Source organism: Manacus candei, unplaced genomic scaffold, assembly GCF_025592945.1.
Source record: "Manacus candei isolate 608988 ecotype Guabito, Panama unplaced genomic scaffold, ASM2559294v1 h1tg000093l, whole genome shotgun sequence".
NCBI lineage: Eukaryota > Metazoa > Chordata > Aves > Passeriformes > Pipridae > Manacus > Manacus candei.
In genome coordinates this window covers 3,831,501-3,850,296 of record NW_026138141.1, presented here as the reverse complement: position 1 = coordinate 3,850,296, position 18,796 = coordinate 3,831,501, and the positions used below count along the sequence as shown (strand labels likewise).

The window sequence follows — 18,796 nt, the reverse complement described above, 5'->3', positions numbered from 1 at the left end:
TGAATTCTAGGAAGCAAAGAAGCAGAACAAAAAAAGCTCATAATGGGCCACACTGCCTGATAACTCTAGATCCAAATTCTGCCAGCAGGATACAGTGTTTGCCACTGACACACACTGCAGCAAATTACATACATTTCAAAGAATTCTTCCACCCTGAAGTTCAATTCAGGTCTCACAATGCATGTTAAAATGAATAATGTCCTGTGGACTTCTATTTGAACAGCACTGTAGCCTTCAGTAGGACTTTGAACATGAAGAGACATGATGAAGAGCTTGAAGGACAGAAAGATAGAGGATACCACTGAGGGATGCTTCTGCAGCTTCATCCTACCAGGGAACAGAAAATGGAAACTTCCTAAATGTGCCTTCTTTGCCGCATGAATTAGCAATACAGTTAAGGTAAGCATGTCACCCCTTCCTGTCATTGCTTTTAGAGAATATTATTCCTCCGTACTCCTTTCTTACTACCCAGTAATAGGGACAATCTGGATGAAACTTATATTCATCAGTTATTACTAGAATTAATTTGTGTTCACACAAGTGTTGCAGTTGGAATTTTATTTTTATAACTATCTAAAACTGAAATTATCATCTCATTATTCCTTTCACTTATCCATCTTCATGTTTAAAAAAAGTATTTGTCTTTTAATCTTTTCCAGTCAGATTTCCAGCTCTGGTAGCATAATGCTGTCTGTCATGCTTCTGCTTATTTCCAGAGACTAAATAATTTCCAAAATTAGTGTTTCCTGGCTAGTGTCTATGAAGTTCTCTTAATCATTTCATCAAGCATATGCAGGAATGGTGAAATTAGCATTTGTAATAACATATTCTAAAGGAACAAGGAGATCTGCCTACAGCTTGTGCCTAGAGGCTGCTTGATAGTAGGGCTGTGATTCTGTGCAGATTTAGCAAGTTGTCGGAACTATAGGGAAGAAAATAAAGTGTCCAACAGGGAGTCAGAGCTAAATACCTCTCAGTGAATCTGTGTGATGTCTGTGTCTTTCTTCAATTTAAATCATGGGTACACCTTTTACTCAGATCTCTGGGTCACTCACTGTGTTCTGATTCGCATCATCAAGCAGTTATAAAGCACTTGAACAGGGTTTCTTTCTCTCCAGAAGCACACTCAATGTGTTTGGGTTACTGGTGGACGTTGGAAATGTTGGACCAGGCAACAGGGATCCTGAAATAAACTCTACTGATATACTTATTTCATGGTCCTTGAATTCTCTTCAGCCGGTGTTCTACACTTTAGATTCACTCCTACAGCACTGCATTACACACAAATACAGCCATCACGTGTATCCATTGAAACAAAGCCAAGCTCTGAACATGATATCTGCCAAAACCATTGATGGTCCTTGCAGGAAAATCCAAAGTCATTATCTCCCTGGCCTTTTGACAAATATCAGACACAAAGTAATGAATCATTTATTCATTCTTCTAAAGCAGTTTTATTTTGACTTTATTTAATCATGTAAAAACTAAATCTGTTTTTCCCTCCAATGCATTAAGTATGCAGTCTCATATATTGCATAATGTGCTAATTTGGGATCATATTAGCCAAAAAAGTCTATATGTTATTCTATTTGTAGGATGTGCTGACCTTGAGGAAATTTATTTTAACCCTGGTGAATTTGTTGGTTTGGGGGTAATTCATGGGCATCAGAAGGTTCACAGATAAAAATGTTCCTTTGACCTTCAAAGTGCTCATCCCTAAGATGTCATTATGCAAGTTGGGAACTTTTCAATCCCTCCAAAATGCATCACCTAAGAGCATCCTCTTTGCTTGTCACTCTATATTATTCCTATCTAAATGTCTTTATTATCTCCTGATTTTCCATAGCATCATATGCAAATATCTCATTCCCACCTTCCATGCCCTTCACAACTATAACCTTTCTGTTTAATCAATTTTTTTTGCTTTTCTCTTCAGGTCCATAGTGGTAAACCCCTGAGTGACTAAGTATTCAGTGGTATCACAACTCTTCCTGTGCTTCTGTACATAACAGTCTCCTTTTCTCTTTCATGGTATTAATTCCTATGGTAAACCATGCCATATCACATTCTCCTGTCAATCCCTGCACAACTATGCATCACAGTTGCATGGTCTACAAGGAATCAACTACTAATCATACCAGGTAAGCTCAGTCTGACAGAGACTTAATTCATTTATTTAAGGAAAAGAAACTGATTTAGACTGTAATGAAACTGCACAGAACTATTCAGGTTTGCTCTTGCCACCCTTCCTCCTTTGCGGTAATCACTTACTGGCTCTTTTTTTCATATTAGATTGCAAGTTCTATGGGATTGAGATTGCGTTTATACCAGTGCTCATCAAACAGTACAGACAGCATTTCCAGGCAGTGCTATCAATTCAACAGTAAACCATGTATTGACACTGCATGAATTCCAATTCTTGGTTTGTCCAAATAGGTTAATCACATTGTTGACACATCATTTCTGAATACAGCATGTAAACATTTATCTCTGACTTTAATGCCCCAAAAAGTCACAGAACGTTATATTCGTTTAGGGCTATGCTCTTCCATCCTGGAAAAAAGTGACATGTTGTTAGGAAGGCCAGCCCCTGACAAATGGCATTGGCACAAAAAGTGGGCAGTTAATGACTTTAGAATGGCAGAAGTTTGATTATTTAGTAAAGAATGGGGATATCTGAGAAGAAAAAAATGCATATAGGTACATGTTTTCCCTGTCAGCAGTCCAGAAAAAGCCTTTCTTATTGGCCTTATGCATAAAACTGTCAATTTTTAGAATGGGTGAAGGGACTCTTCAAACAGCTTCTATTTTGTCAATGTCTTTTTATAGGTTTGTTAAAACTCCTTCTGATTAGAAAAAAAACAAACAAAAACACATGGGCTAAAAAAAAAAAAAAGAAAAAGGAATTTGTGATATAATTCTAGGTATTTTACTGAGGGAAAAGTAATTAAAAATGCTGTGCTTTTCCCTTGTGTCGATTTGGGTTTGTTTTCTCCAAGCATTATGAGAAGTTCAATAAGCCAATCAAGAAACTGGAATGTGAAAAAAACCATCACTGGTTGAAAATAAAAACAGGCCAAATTTGCCCTGTTTTTTGCTGTTATATTTATTTATTGAAACAACTGGCAGGTTGATGAATTTTACCCAAAAAACAGAAGTAAGTTTTATCCATTTGGATGTTAGGGTTTTGTCTTCTGAAGTGTCATAAAGTTCATCACTATGATTTTCATAAAGGGAATACTAACTGATCACACATTTGTCCTTTCATTTTCTTACATTGCAATTCTTTGTGTTTTAGACTTCCTATGCGTTAGTTCTCAAACACAACCCGAAGTCTGTGGGGTGAAGTCACAGACTCACAACTGAAGTTTGAGGTTTTTGTAATATTATAAAGTGTTGGGCTGTTTTCCATGAGAGCAGTGGAGCTAATTAGATAGTTCCCATGGACACAGCCTTGAGCTGTGTGGCTGAGCGCAGGTGCCGCATTCCTGGATGTTGTTGTAAGAATATGTTTATATATGTGTGGGAAAATAGAAGTTGGAGAACTGAATAAAAAGCTACCTGCTGTGCTGGGCAGGCAGACATCTCTCTGGCTCATCCTAGTGTCTGATCATCCTAGTGTGTGTGTGTCCTGTGTCTTTCATCCCGCCTCAGACCAAGGCCTTCGACAGATACCCTGCGACAAAAATCTACCATTCATAAAAGCATAAAACAAAGAAAATGAGGTACAGAACCTCTTTTTATGTTCAGATACTTTTGCTTTTAGTCCTCTTGTAGTGACTGTATTGAAATAAAACTAACACCTTCTTCAAACAGTTTCAGGAACAGGGGTATAAGGAAAAGTAAAGAAAGCATTTGGCTGGGTCAAGAGAATGAGTACTGTCATTTCTCCTAAAAAGAGCATCCTATGTCTAGAAAAATCCACTAAAGCCCAAATCAGATCATTCAGATCTTCAGTAATGCCAACATAACATAGTAGCAAGATTAAAGTTCTTTGGAGATCAGGCTATTTCCTATGGAAGAAAACCTAATCTTTTCTTCACCTCAGTGACAGTGTAAAAAGAATTGCTGAATTTGCATAGCTAAATGTGGGGATAAACCTCAGCTGTAAATTAAATGGAACAAGAAATAAAGAAGTCAAGATGTTAGAAACAGTCAGTTAGCTTCGTATTACATCAAATACGGGGGCCCCCTGGTGGTCTAGTGCTTAGGATGCGGCGCTCTCACCTCCGCAGCCCGGGGTTCGATTCCCGGTCAGGGAAGCCCTCCGAGCAGAAGGAGCTCGTCAGCCCTGTAAGGCCATCCATCTAAGAGAAGGTCACTCTAAACAAACCTACGTCCTGAGGACCTCGCTGCCACTGTCCAAGCTCGCTCGGCCCCGGCAGATGAACCTCAGGATTAAAGGGTGGGCTCAGTTCAGCGCACACTGTGTCTCACCTAAAAAATCCACTGCGCAGGCTCGAAGGGTAAAAGACCTTTCCCAAATCTTCGTTCGCGAAGACTGGTCATATATATACATCAAATAGATTACAGAATTACAGAATCATTCAGGTTGGAAGAGACCTTTGACAAACACCACCATGTCAACTAAACCACAGCGCTAAGTGCCATGTCCAGTTTCTTGAACACCTCCAGGCAGGGTGACTACACCATCTCCCAATGTTTAGCAATCCTTTCCATTAAGAAGTTCCTTCTGATATCCAACCTGAGCCTCCCCTGGTGCAGCTTGAGGTTATATCCTCTAATCCTGTCACTATCTTGAGAAAAGGACAACACCCACCTTGGTACAACCTTCTTTTGGGTAGTTGTAGAGAACAAGAAGGTCACCCTTGAGCCTCCTTTTCTCCAGGATAAACAACCCCTGCTCCCTCAGCAGTTCCTCATATGACTTACTTTCTAGACCCTTCACCAGTTTTGTTGTCCTTCCCTGGACTCACTTCAGCACTTCAATATCTTTCTTGCAGTGAGAGCCCCAAAACTAAACACAGGATTCAAAGTGCACCCTCACCAGTGCTGAGTATAAGGGGACAAACACTTCCTTAGTCCTGCTGGCCATCCTATTCTTTATACAAGCCAGGGTACCATTGTCTTTCTTAGCCACCTCGGCACAATGTTGGCTCATGTTTAACCAGCTGTCAATGGACACCCCAAGGTCCTTTTCTGCTGGGCAGCTTTTCAGCAGTTCTGGCCCAAGCCTATAGTGCTCCATGGGGTTGTTGTGGCCTAAGTGCAGGAAATGGCGCTCTACCTTGTTGAGCCTCATAGATGGTCTCAGATCATTGATCCAGCCTGTCTAGATCCCTCTGTAGAGCCTTCCTGCCCTCCACCAGAACAACACTCCCACAACACGGTGTTTTCCATGAATTTACTGAGGGTACATTCGATCCTCTCATCCAGATCATTAATAAGCATATTGAACAGGATGGGGTCTAATACTGAGCCTTGGGAGATATCAGTAGTGACCACCTGACAACCTGATATGGAAACATTTACCACCACTCTCTGAGCACAGCCATGCAGCCAGTTTTTCACGCAGTGAAGAACTACATCTGTCCAAGCCATGGGCTGCCAGCTTTTCCAGGAGTATGCCGACAGAGATGATGTCAAAGGCTTTGCTGAAGTCTGAGTAGACTACATCCACAGCTTTTCCACCTTCCACTAGACATGATCATGAGGTACTAAAAAGAGATCAGGTTGGTCAGAGAGGACATGCCTTTTCTAAACCCATGCTGGCTGGGCCTGATCCCTTGGCTGTCCTGTGTGTTCCTTGTGATCTCACTGAAGATGATACGAAACCTTGCCAGGCACCAAGACTAGGCTGACAGGCCTGTAGTTTCCCAGGTTCTTCTTCTGAACATGAAGAAGACGGAGATTGGCTTAGCAAGCTCTTCCAACAGCTCCCTCACTACCCTGGGATGAATCCGAGGTATGAATCCCATTCAGTCTCATAGACTTATGTGTATCTAAGTGGAACAGAGGCTCACTATCTACTTCCTCCTGAATTACAGGGGATGTATTCTGCCCCCTATCCCTGTCTATCAGCTCAGGAGGCTGACTGCCCTGGGATAACCTGTCTTTCTGTTAAGACTGAGTCAAAGAAGGCACTCAACCCCTTCCACCATCTTAGGTGCTGTTCTCTGGACACACACTAATAGTCTGATGCTCTTCTTGTACTGAGGTGCCCAAAACTGATCAAAAACGAGTGAGGCTGTACCAGCGCAGAGTAAAGTGGGACTGTCACCTCCCTTCAGGTGGACCTCAAGGTCCTGCAAGGAAGACCAAGTATGTGGAAACATGCTCTTTTCAAGAGGCTGCATTATCTCCCCAGATTTTTATATCCCGCAGTTTACATGAATCATTAGGAACATCTACTTCCTGCAGTGAAGTTCAGTGAAAAAATCATAAAGCCAACACCAACTCCAAACCAACAAGTTTGGAAATAAGGGGTAAACAGCAACTATTCTTTATTTGTGAGTAGTTTTTAAAATGTGCCTTCCAGAGATGAGGAGCAACTAAATTATAGCACCTAGTTCACAAGTGATCTGACAAAATATTAAGATTTCATCCTCATAAAATATTTAAAAAATAATTTTGATCAATGAGTAGTGATACTTCATGGAAAAGAAGCCCAGCAAGAGAACAGTGATCCGAGATTTCAGGAGAGAGTGTCAAAAATGCCAGATCTTGCAGAAATACAAGGCAGGATTGTCATGGAATCATAGGCACCAGAAAACATACACAATACTTTGTGCGTACATGGTAGATCTGCCCAGAGCTTGGGAACATGGGCATCTGGGGTTCCTGGCTTGCTGACAATCTTAAGGAAAGACATATAAAAGCTTAACTCCTAGCAGATCATCTAAAGAACTGGGAAAATAAAGAAAAATACAAAGGTTTTTCAGAAAAAGTTGTATTGTTCTTATGAAAGGTCTTTCTGTATGAAAGTCTGACAATTTCCACAACACAGTCTTCCATATACAAAAAAAAATGGTGCAAAAATCAGAAAGCTTGTCCCAACAAGCTCTGTTTGTGAGAGTTTATTTACTAGGAGTATTGACTCTGACTGAACATGCAAAACATGCTGGTTTTATATTATTTCTATGAACAAGCAAGGCAAATTTTCAAATGTATAGAGAACTAAGTACACAGGGAAATTACAAAGAGGGATTTTCCTGCATTTTCTAACAGAGTAATCTATTAATAATACTTTAGATAAGATCATATGATGTTATACAATGTGCAAGTCCTAGTGTTCAGATAATTAAAGGAACATTTTTAAAATGCTTTCTGTCTACCAGCAAGGGATTATGCATGGATTGGTTTTAATCTTCAAAAGACCAGATATAAAAAAAGATTAATCTTACTATTGCTTGTATTTAACCTGATATAAAATTTAAACTGACATTTTTTCATCTAAAAATATACAAATACCTTCTATATCAAACAATCCATTTGCAAGTTTCCATCAGAAAATCTTCACAGTACTATGATAGCGAAGCAGAAAAATTTCTTATTTACTAAAAGAATCAGCAGTTTTCTGTAGGCTTGCTTAGATTCCTCTCTGCAGGAACTATGTCTAATTCAGATTAAAATGTCATTGATTTCCCTATAGGATCTCAGACACTCTCAAAGGCCCTTTCCTGCAGGGAATTTCACTTGTCACTGGTCACCACAGCACATCAAAGTGGTGCATACATTCTGTATGATTTAATTAAATATAATTATGCAAACTAAGGAACACACTTTAGGATTGTACATTGATCAAACCTTTGCTCTACCTGTTAGCAGTTATCCACATCACTTCACACTATGTTTATATGAAAAATAGCAGACATGATACAACTGCACACAGAAAAGATGTACATAATATTGGAAGAACAGGGAAGATATGCTGTTAGCCTTTAAAATAATTCAAAGCATACTGGAACAGCTAGGAAAGGATTTCAGTGTAGTACCAACATGAAACCTAGTTTTAAATCAAAAAATATTTTGCACCCATGATCACCCAAATTTTCTCTGTTTTTTATTTCAGCAAGAATTCTTTTTCTTTGCAATTATCTGCATCATAAGCATCATCTGCTGGCTTTTGACAACTGAAATAAACCCTGCCCAGAAGCAGTAAAGCGAAACTGTTTGGGAGTCTAGGTGAAATGAAGAACCTTTTTATAATGTTCTAATGTATCCACTTAAATGAGAGAAAAAACCCCCACACCCATGGACATTCACAACTGTCGGCTTTATAGGGCCCCTACAATGCAGCCTTGAAAGCAACCTTCAGTATCTGCTCCTCCAGTTTAGGTAAGTAATTGATAAGTGATTAGGAGCACACGCTGACAAAAACAAGCTCAGCATGTGATTGAGTGGGTTAATTCTCTTGCTTCAGATTACACTGAATTTCAGGAAGATTTTTGAAAGAATGATTATTTATTTAAAGAGTTTATGACCTTCAGGTTAACAGACATCCATACCCTGTCTCAAGGGTTAGGCTTCTGAAGGTGATAAAACTCTTGGTGACGGACACAGAACAAGTAACTATGCTTTCATTGCAGATCGGGCAGGTTTGGGGCATTTATTTCCATAGAAGAACCCCTGTGACCTCCAGCTAATCCTACAAAATGCACAGATTCTCTGTCTGAATTCATTCTTAGCAAGTAGCATAATGGGTTGAGAAGAAATGACGTGAAAAAGGGAGACTACTGTACTACCATTCACCCCAGGGAAGAGAAAGCACTGTGTCAAGACTGTTGTACTAATCCACAGTTGCAGGTTTGGGACTGACACCTTCAGTCAACCCTGGCAAGTGCATCAGTCAAAAAAGGATTTTGTTTTATTCTTTAAGCTTCCATCTTTCTCAGTGCTGTCTAGTCAAAGTGCACCTTCGCTTCCGAGTTGCTCATGTGACTGACCATTCCTCTTTCCCCAACAGTCACCTTCACCGGGATGACAGCACCACACAACAGCATCAGAGCCATTTGGGAGTCTTCACTTAGAACTGCTCACATGATACTGAAACAACTGGGCTGACCACAGCCCTTTTCAAGAACATTAAAACCCCCTGAATTTCTAATTTTGCATCTTGGCAATAGACTTTTCCTCCTGTAAGGGTCAGCTTCGAGGAGCCACACACTTAGCTGTGCCATCCAGCCAAAGTCAAACCAGAACCTTCCATGCACAGGGGACCTATGGCTTGAGGAGGCTACTGACTTTTGTGCCTTGACTGGCTTTGAGATGTAACAGCTAATTAGTATGCCCTGACCTCCATATGGTTTTGGATCATGCTGACATGTGATACCTTTGTCAGAACGCAGCAGGACTTCAAGAGGCTGTGTCCAGTCCCCCTGCACTGTCCTGTGACCTACTGTGTGTGTACAGGCAGGACCTGCAGGATGCTGGCAGTAGGATATAGGTTACCACTCCCTTCCTTACCTTCCTGCCTGCCTGCCTTTCCTACCTTTCCTGGCTTCCTTGCCTTCCTTGTCTTCCTTCCTTCCTTCCTTCCTTCACTTGCCTGCAACAAAAGTGCATGACAGACCCTTTAAACCAGTTCTGCTTCTGATAAAAGGCAAATGGTAATTGAATCTTGACATGGGGATGGAGGGAAGGAAAGGAGAGGGAAGGGGAATGGGAGGGAGAGGAGAAAAGGAGAGGGGAGGGGGAGATAATTCAACTGGAGGATGAAATCACCTGTAACTAAAATAGCTTGACTTCCAGAAATCTAGTTTTACAATAGAAAAATCATAATAACAAAAGAAGTTTGAAGACACTAGTTTCATAAACGTGCACTGAAGTGATCATTTTATTTTTCCATCTGTCATTATTTCTCATGATATTTAAAGTCAAAACATAATTCCTGAGAGTACTACTAACCTGCTGTGATTAACAGGCACGATCACATTAAAATGATTTCATCACCTCAGTGGGAACTGAGTGAACATTTGTTTTGTTGAATTTGGGCAGACTCATATCCCAAGAATTTGTCCTTGAATTTCTTCGCAAAATATAGATAAGAAATATGCAAATAAAATTTCTTATAATTGCAATAATCTGCATAAATTAGGCAAAAGCATGGAGCTTCAAAAATTTATGAAAGATCTAAAAGCAGAATCCATTTTTTCTTAGTTTGCTATTTACAGCTGTCTCTGTTCTTCTCTGTACTGCAACAGAAATTCTTGTTCTGCAAGTAATCCTCCCACTCATTACATCCCAGGCTGGGTGTACCAGAACATATAACAAACCCATCTCTTCCTGGTCCTTCCCTTAGCCCTTCCCTTCCCTTGCTATTGGCAACCTGATGCTTGTGTAAGAGTGGGAAAACTGAGGAGGGCATAGGATGTAAAATAATTTCTGTTATCCATTGTCCTATCTTTGGATTACATATACTAGCCTCTTAAGAAACTGTGTCGTTCCTGTCTTTGAGAGCATGCTGCTTTCAACCATATGAAATAACATGGGAAAAAAAAATGTAGTAAGTCCACATACTCTGTTACATTTGCACTAGGGAAAGTATGTGGTTTTTCAGGGAGAGCAAAATTGCTACCAGTAAGTTGCTGAATGAGGCAGTTGTGATGCAAAGACAGTTGCAGGCACAATAGAGGCTTCTTTTCAGCGCTTGCACTGGTTACTTCTGTATCCAGAATACAACCATCCCAATATATTAGCCACTGAAAAAATGGAAGGGTTATATGTCAGCATGAAATGGCTTCTGTGAACATCTGCTGTAAGCTGGCTGTGTGGCAGCAGATGAATGTGAACTCTTGGAATTAATCAAGCAGGGCATGACCTTACTGAAACATTTATGATAAAGCAGTTGCACACCATGGCAACAGTCTCTTCTCTCTCTCTCCCTGTCTCTCCTTTCTCGAATTCAGAGGGTGGCTCTTCACCAGCCCCAGCTTCCACACTTCTCTGGAGAACAAAAGGGACAAGGAGTGCTATTGATATAATTGTTTTTGTGAACTGCACTGGTCATTCTGAAGCATTTGTGCTCATTAATACCTGCTCTTCTTGATGGTCCGTAAGCAGCTGTGTAGAGCTCTCACAGTGTATTCTATAAATGTGCTGATAGTCACAACTGGGCAGGTATTTTAGAGCGAAAAAGAGAAAACACTGTAGTTTGTTAATTTGGTGTCAAAAAGGACCACTTCAGAAGAGCAGTCAGTGTGTTGTGCTGTTCTTCTCCATTTCTCTCCACTCATGGTATAATTTTCTGTGCTTTCTAGGGGCCAGCAGATCCCCCTGAAGGGCAGGGTTGAGTTGAAGTTACTCCTAAAGGGAGTGCCGAGCAAGCACCTTTTGGGTCATGCTAGAGGGAGGTCATAAAAGTCCTAATATCAGACCCTCATTTTTCTGCATGTGAAACATGCTCACCAGAGAGCTTGTCAAAGGTTAAGTTTGTTCACACAGCCACTGATTTTCACTGCAGCCTTACATACTGTTGATTGTTACTCTTCGTTACTAAATGAAGGATGTCCGCCATGGTGCATGAAAAGTTTCTCCGGGCTCTCCATGCAAGTTCATCAGTATATTTTTCAACTGTCCATAATAACTTACCTACTGTTCCGCATGTTATAAGTTTATTTTGTACCATGTCTCTATCTTCATCAGGAAGATCGAAGAGGAATGACAGGTCAATTTGCATTTGCCTCAAATTTGCAAGTAACAGCAACCATTAAAAACTAACTAAATTGTCAGAGTGTGACAAGTAGGAAAAATCAAGAGACTTCATTTTTTACTCAAAAAAAAGCATAATAAATGGTTATGTGCATTGCTAGAACAATAAATACTGATTGTTTCAAAGTAAACATCTCCCTAAAAAAAAACAAGGTAGAGATACTCTAGTTTATGACAGTGTTCCAATGCATGTTTTCATACTTAATCAGGTTAACCACTGTCCCATTCTCTGTTATGTTTTGTGACTATTAATCACTGTCAAGTCATACTTTATTTGTCCTCCTCCAAAACATCACTCTTTCTTTCAGAAAACCAAGCAAAGAGAGAATATAATTATACATTTGTATTCCTACCTCAGTGTTTTATACACCTTCTGAACAATGTAGGCAAAGTGCTTCAATAGAAATAATTACTATGAATTTTGTCCTTTACCCTTCCCTTCCAGCCCCCATATTTTCACCTACTGAAAATAAAAGGTGCTAAAGTAAGATTTTAGAAACAGCTATTTTGATTGAAGGAGTTCAGTTGTCACATACCCACTAACTCTGTTCCCTGCATCCTACAGCAATAAGAAATCCTATCTGAACTATAAAATAAATAACATAAAGGTTGGTGAATCTTGTCTGCTTAAATGATCCTCTTTCACCTAAAATGCCTAAACTCAGCCTTTCCCTCAGTAAGGGCACTAATAACATTTCTCACCTCTATCCAACCTCTTATCATGCTATGTGAAAAACTGGGTATTAGAACTCTGCACATGTGGATATATATTGCAATTAATAATTAACTACTCTGTTAGTTTCTGCCTAAGACAAAGGGCTAATTTGTGGCAATGGACTGGCGTGAGTCCCAGTGGTTGATTGAAACCCTAACCATCTTCATAAGAGAGTATTTGACTTTTTGGTACAGCACACCTCCAGGAATAACATTTTGGACAGCCTCAGACATTTCTACAAGCAGCCCTTGCTGTCTATAAATCAAATAATCAGCACCGTTTGTATAATTAAATAGTCTTCACAAACAGCACAAGGGAATGTGGCTATCTCATCAAGTAGCTCTTTATGCAGAATTAACCAAATGATATAAACTATTTTAACTAATTGGTAGAAGGTTTTCCTAGAGATGTGTGAGCTGATTGATGCCTTCTATGTAATTTGAAATAATTGATAGAAATGGATCATATATGTGCTGGAGCGGCCACATAAAATTGGAGGTGATTTATACTGTAAACATTTGGCCAAATGGCAGATGGAGAATCTCCTCTGAACCAGCTGAAGATGTTGTTGTAAGGACCCTTGCATTGAAAGCTCCCTTCACCATCCATACAGTGTCCAGTCACTTTGAGAGATTCAGTTCTCCATGTGAGCCTTATCTTCTGCAAAGCAGCTCAATAAATTAATGGTTTTCTTTTCATCCAGAAATACTGTCTGTTAAAGCCTGTACAGCAAACAAGAGTTGAGGCAAAACAATATTTCCAGAAGTTCTTAGGAACTTCATAAGTTACTAAGGAGTTCTTAGGAACTTGGAAAATCCTTGGGAACAAAAAGTTGTTAGAGAGTATTTGACAGAGAAGATACTACCTGTAAGAATACCATCAGTTGAAATTTCCTTAAGAAATCAGATATACCAGAAAGTATGCACTATGCTTCTACTCCATCATCGATACGAGAATTAAATCTTCATCAGTATATCTACCATGTTTAAAATGGCATACTTTGTGTAATCATCCATTCTGATTGAAAAGATATGAAGGGAATAACTTTCTGCTGAACATAATGAAAATTAAATATTTTTCAGGTATATACTAATTTTAATTTTTAAGGAAAATATAAATGTACTGTTTTTTTCTTGTATGTTTACTTCATCAGTATCAAAATATCTTATTAGGACCCCTTTGAATGACTAAAACAAGTTATTTTGTTTTAATGCTTTTATGTCTTCTCATTTTTATGTAGCATCATAGAGTTTCAAAATCTTTGCTGCACATTGGAATGGTTAACAACATTTAAAATATTTTCTTAATTTGAAATGGTGTGAAAGAATTCAATTTCTTTTTACAAAGCTTTTGTTTCCTTTTTGTTTCCTTTTTTTTTTTTTACTCTAGAAGCCCTTTCTCTCACTGTTTTCTCAGTCTTTCAATTTATTTGTGTCTTGTTATTGTCAACATGAATGAGCAAGTCAGTTGAAAATGTCCCACTTATCTAAAAATGTCATAGAAATCACTATGTCTTCTTTGGCTCCAGTGAAGCATCACACCCTTCTATGAATGATCTGCCTTGCTTTACCCACAACATAAAGTGTTACCTTTAGATATACATAATATTTACTGCAATGTTCCCTATTAGAAAGGATTAACTGACATAGCTGAAGCAATATAAGGCAAAATATTTCCATAATTTCAAAATTATTGATGAGTAATTTTAAAAAGTTTGTTCTATAACGACTTTTTCTGCCACAGAAGAAATGGCAAAGTGCCACAATTTTCCAAGTAGAGAAATTATGTTCTTACCAGGATCCAAAAGTATTTGCTGACAGACACTAACGTAAGTGATTGTTGCACAATATTAACAAGAGACTTCTCATTCTCTTGAAAGAATACAAACAAGTAGCAAGTAAAGTTTTGCTTAGCTCTGAGAGAGGGCATAAGTGTAAGGCAAGAGAAGAGTCAAAGGGTAGAAAGTTTTCTTCCCATAGTAACAATAACTAATATAACTTACTACAGGAAGGCTTTGGACACCAACATGCCTTTCATTTCTCATGTGTTTTTTACCTGTGCTGGAACTGATTCTCATGAGATACTCATTTCACAGTAAATCATGGTCATGGCATATTTCATGACAAAAGAGTACACAAAATATCACCTTTCACACTCTTCTAAATGTGCATTTAAACCAATAGTGAATCAATACTTTATGATCCCATACAATGAGACTAAAAAGGTTTTCTCTCCAGCATGCTTGACCTAAAGGAAGGAAATGAAAAATGGTCTCTAGCTTATCTGTAACTACCTGCCTAGTATGCTAATGCTGAATCTGGAAAAATGGTAAAACTTAACACATGCATGGAAGTCAGAGCCCGAGTTAAAGCAGGGAGAATAATTCAATACTTCATAACCAGCATTGCCAATTCTTCAATGGACAATCATCAGTAGCAATTGTTACAATATGAAATGGGTTCTTGAACTGACAGCTTGAGAAGCTAAAAGCTCCTCAATTTTCTTTAAAACTTTAAAGTCTGAAGAAGAGGACACTATCCTCATTCTGGTTTACTTTCTGATAATCCTTTTTCACTAGTGCAAACTGTTGGTCCTCAGACTCACTATTTCTACATCCATGTCATTGTTCATTGTTTTACAGAGCAAAGAAACTGTTCAAAAATCATTTAACCACCTTCCAGTCCCGAGCAAAATGTGACTGTATACGTGTGCATGATTGAACTGAGATTTGATTCATGTTTCTGTAAAACTTGAGAAGCAGCCATAATCAAAAAACACAAACTGGGTTAGTTGAACTTGATAGTATAAACATGTGTATACATACACATGTATATACAGATTTACATTTAATTATAAATCTAAAGTGAAACATTTAACTAAAGGATGGTTCAAATACACAGTCATGGGAAGAAGTGAAAAAAACCTAAAAAAACAAAGCACCCTCAGCCCCCAAAATTTTCACAGTATATCTGAAAGCTAGCACAGAACAGACAGATGTACAATTTCTATTCAGGAATTCCCAAGCTTCGGTTAAGATTACTAAGTGTCATTGTTTCACCCCAGCCAGCAACTAAACCCCACATGGTCCCTCACTCACTCTCCCACAGTGAGATGAGGTAGAAAATTGGAAGGGTTAAAATGAGAAAACTTCTCACTTGAGATAAAGATGAAGTAAAAAGGTAAAGCAAAAGCCACTACCACGTGCAAAGCAAAACAAGGAAATTCTTCCACCATTCCCATCAGCAGGCAGATGTTCAGCCACTCCCAGGAAAGCAGGCCTCTATCATACATAATGGTGACTTGGGAAGATATAGAAACACCATCAATCTGAATGTTCCCCCTTCCTTCTTCTTCCCTCAGTTTTATGTGCAGAGCATGATGCTATGTGGTTTGGAATATCCCTGTGGTCAGTTGGGGTCAGCTGTCCCAGGTGTATCCCCTCTCAACTTCTTGCGCACCTCAGCCTCTTCAATGGCAGTGCAGTATAGGAAGCAGAAAGACCTTGATGCTTTTCAAATATTTCTCAGCAATAACAAAAACATCTCTACGTTATCAAGCCCATTTTCAGCAGAAACTCAAGACACAGCCCCATATTAGCTACTGTGGAGAAAATTATCTCAACCAAAACCAACACACTTTGTTTTCTGCTGGAGCTGTTACACTGACTTAGGAAAAAAGATGAATTGGCATAACCAAAATTTTACTGCAAACAAGAGCATCTAACTCTCATTGAAATGGCTGACAAAGATTATGCTGACAAAACAGATGAATGTCAAACCAGGGACAGTTATACAACTTTGCTGCTCTGAAAAAGGTCTAAAGATCATCTTTTGGATAAAGTGAAGCTTAACAATAAAACTGTACCTGATTCCACATGCTATGAATTACAGGGTAGTTCCAGGATTGTAACTGTTCCTTAACATTCTCAAAAGGTGTAAAAGAAAGTTTTTATTTGTCATTTCTTCCAAACTGAGAAAGCCCCCCACACCTCTGTCTCTTATGGCCTGGAGAAATAAATCTTATTGATAAAGGAGCCTGAGGCAGAAGCAGCAGATGAGGAGTCACTACGTCTGCCTTTCAACAAATGTGTATTTGTAGGGAGAAGAAAGGTATTCTGCACATAAAATACTTTACCCTTTCTTGTAGGAATATTTCAGACTCTTGTCTGAACATAGCATAAATCTTTCCTGACCAGTCCAGGATTTTGGTCCTGAGATCATCTGAGAAGCAGCCTGGATACTTAAGGCCAACCTATATAGAGTCTTCTGCACATATATTTTTATATCAGTGTAATAATTTCAGCATTGAAATATCAAGGAAATCTGAAGTAATCCACAGGTACGTTTTAGGCAATTAAAGTAGTTGTTTTGAGTTTTGATTGTCACAGACAGGACTCATTACTTTACTGAATGGAGTCTGGGAAGGACTGGAACAGAGACTTGCTCGTCAGATTTTAGGAGAAAAACAATTAGTGAGTTAGTGTTCATGAAAAGTTATTTAAAAAATCAATTTTTTAAAAAATCCATAGTCTGTTGATTTTTCAACAAAGGAAAAACATTCACTGCTTGTTCTTTTTATACCAGATGTAACTGGACATTCCTGAAGATGGGTATCAAAGCAATATGCAATATAGTCATTTGAATATGAAACCAGTTGACAGAGTCAAATGTTTGCTTCATGAGCATAGACTAGATTCTTTGGAAAAATGTGAAGAATTAAGCACTTTATCAAGCTCATCACTGGATTGATTAATGGACATAGTTGGTCTTCAATTTCAACAGGAAAATTTTCCTTCAAATCCTGTTTAGGTCCTCCTCTCTTTACAGAGCATAAAAGCTCATCTAAATTCTCCATCTGATTAAAATGGACTTCAGGGATTTTTATAGTCACTCTATCTTATATTCTGGTTTTGAGGTGCTACTTAAAACACTCTTCCTCAGAGGCTGTTCCTCATGTCTGTGTTAGAACACATGAAGAAAAGATAGTCCCCTCCTTTTGGTTCATTTAATCACTTCCAATGTAATAGACAACAATGACAGGAAAAACTGACATGATTCTGAAGGGCAAGCCAAAAGGAGAAAAGAAATTTGCCTACCAGGTGCAATGTTTGTGGCTTAATCACTACTGACATACTGGAAAACTATGAAATAAATGATTCTTTACAAGGTATAGATATGACTGAAAATTTAATATGACCACTCATTTATTATGAGCCTATCTGAAACTTAATAGAAGCAATAACTAGTCTGTTTAGGTTTTGCTCTCAACCCCAAACAGTATGCATGATCTAAATATCATTTGAATTAAGTAAGCATGGTAATTCTAGCTGCCTGTCCGAGTCTTAGAATAACTTTTTCCAAGTTAGAATATTCTTGCTTTTTTGCAGCATAATATGGGAAAAACAATATATGTTTCACATCAAGGCAGAAGGCCCTTTGTCCCACATGAAAGCAAATTATGGCATTATAATCAAGTGTTCAGTCTAGACCATATTTGAGATTTTAAAAGTACTCTTCTTTCTACTCTATATTTACCATGCCATGAGCTTGTCTGTGCAGTCATTTTGCCTTGGGTTTGCTTGTATATGTGAGAGCTCACCAAAGGGAGTCAAAGTTGCAACACTGTCAAACCACATGAATAAAGGTTAAATTGGTTAAGACCAGAAAATATCAAATCCAAAAAAGGCAGAAACAAGTGCACCTATCCAGCAGCCATAAATTTTAGAGAAATAAACAAGCAGTCTAGGAGGAGAATTTATTAAAAAAAAAAAAAAAAAAACAAACCCAAGTGTAAACAGCAATTCTGAAAGAAGAAAAAAATAAAAAAATCCTGTAGCAATCCCCTACCCCACCCCTTGCTATCTATCGGGTATTGTCTGTGTATAACATTGGCAATATAAGTTAAAACAGTTGAAGTTTTGGGGATATCAATTTTACTAATACTCACAATAAGAGCCTTTGAAAAAGTCAGTAAACAGAAAAGAAAAATATATAAAAATACTCTTGTCATATTTGGATACAGTCCCTAGGCAGACATCCTTTAAGTAAAAAAAAAGGCATCAGCTGCAGTGAGGCTTAGGCTCTGCAGTTGAGATTTCCATGCAAGCTCATCACATTCCAGACATTTTTCCCTAAGCATATTTCAATTCCTTGATTCTTCAACTTCATAAATATTGTCATTTATATTTCAGTGGGATAAATCCAAGAGTCGGCATGTGCTAACAGAGTTTGCTGGTGGCACAAATTGAGTAGGCATTTAAATAAAGCTTAAATAGCAAAATATCTCATGGAAAAATTGAGTGCTCTGAGAACTGAAGTAACAGGGGCAGAACAAAATGCAATGGTGCAATGAAAAACAGTACATTTATTTCTTATTTTCCTTTTGCTCTAAAGTAAAGAACTAGTTGGAACC

General features: G+C 38.5%; 1 long non-coding RNA gene across 1 annotated transcript; it reads left to right on the top strand.

Annotated features, from left to right (window-relative positions):
* Positions 1-2,049: 2,049 nt before the first annotated feature.
* On the top strand, positions 2,050-9,138 carry LOC127461003 (uncharacterized). The gene is made up of 3 exons (XR_007899950.1): positions 2,050-2,141; positions 8,033-8,298; positions 8,927-9,138. It is a non-coding gene; the product is annotated as an uncharacterized LOC127461003 (long non-coding RNA).
* Positions 9,139-18,796: the final 9,658 nt, after the last annotated feature.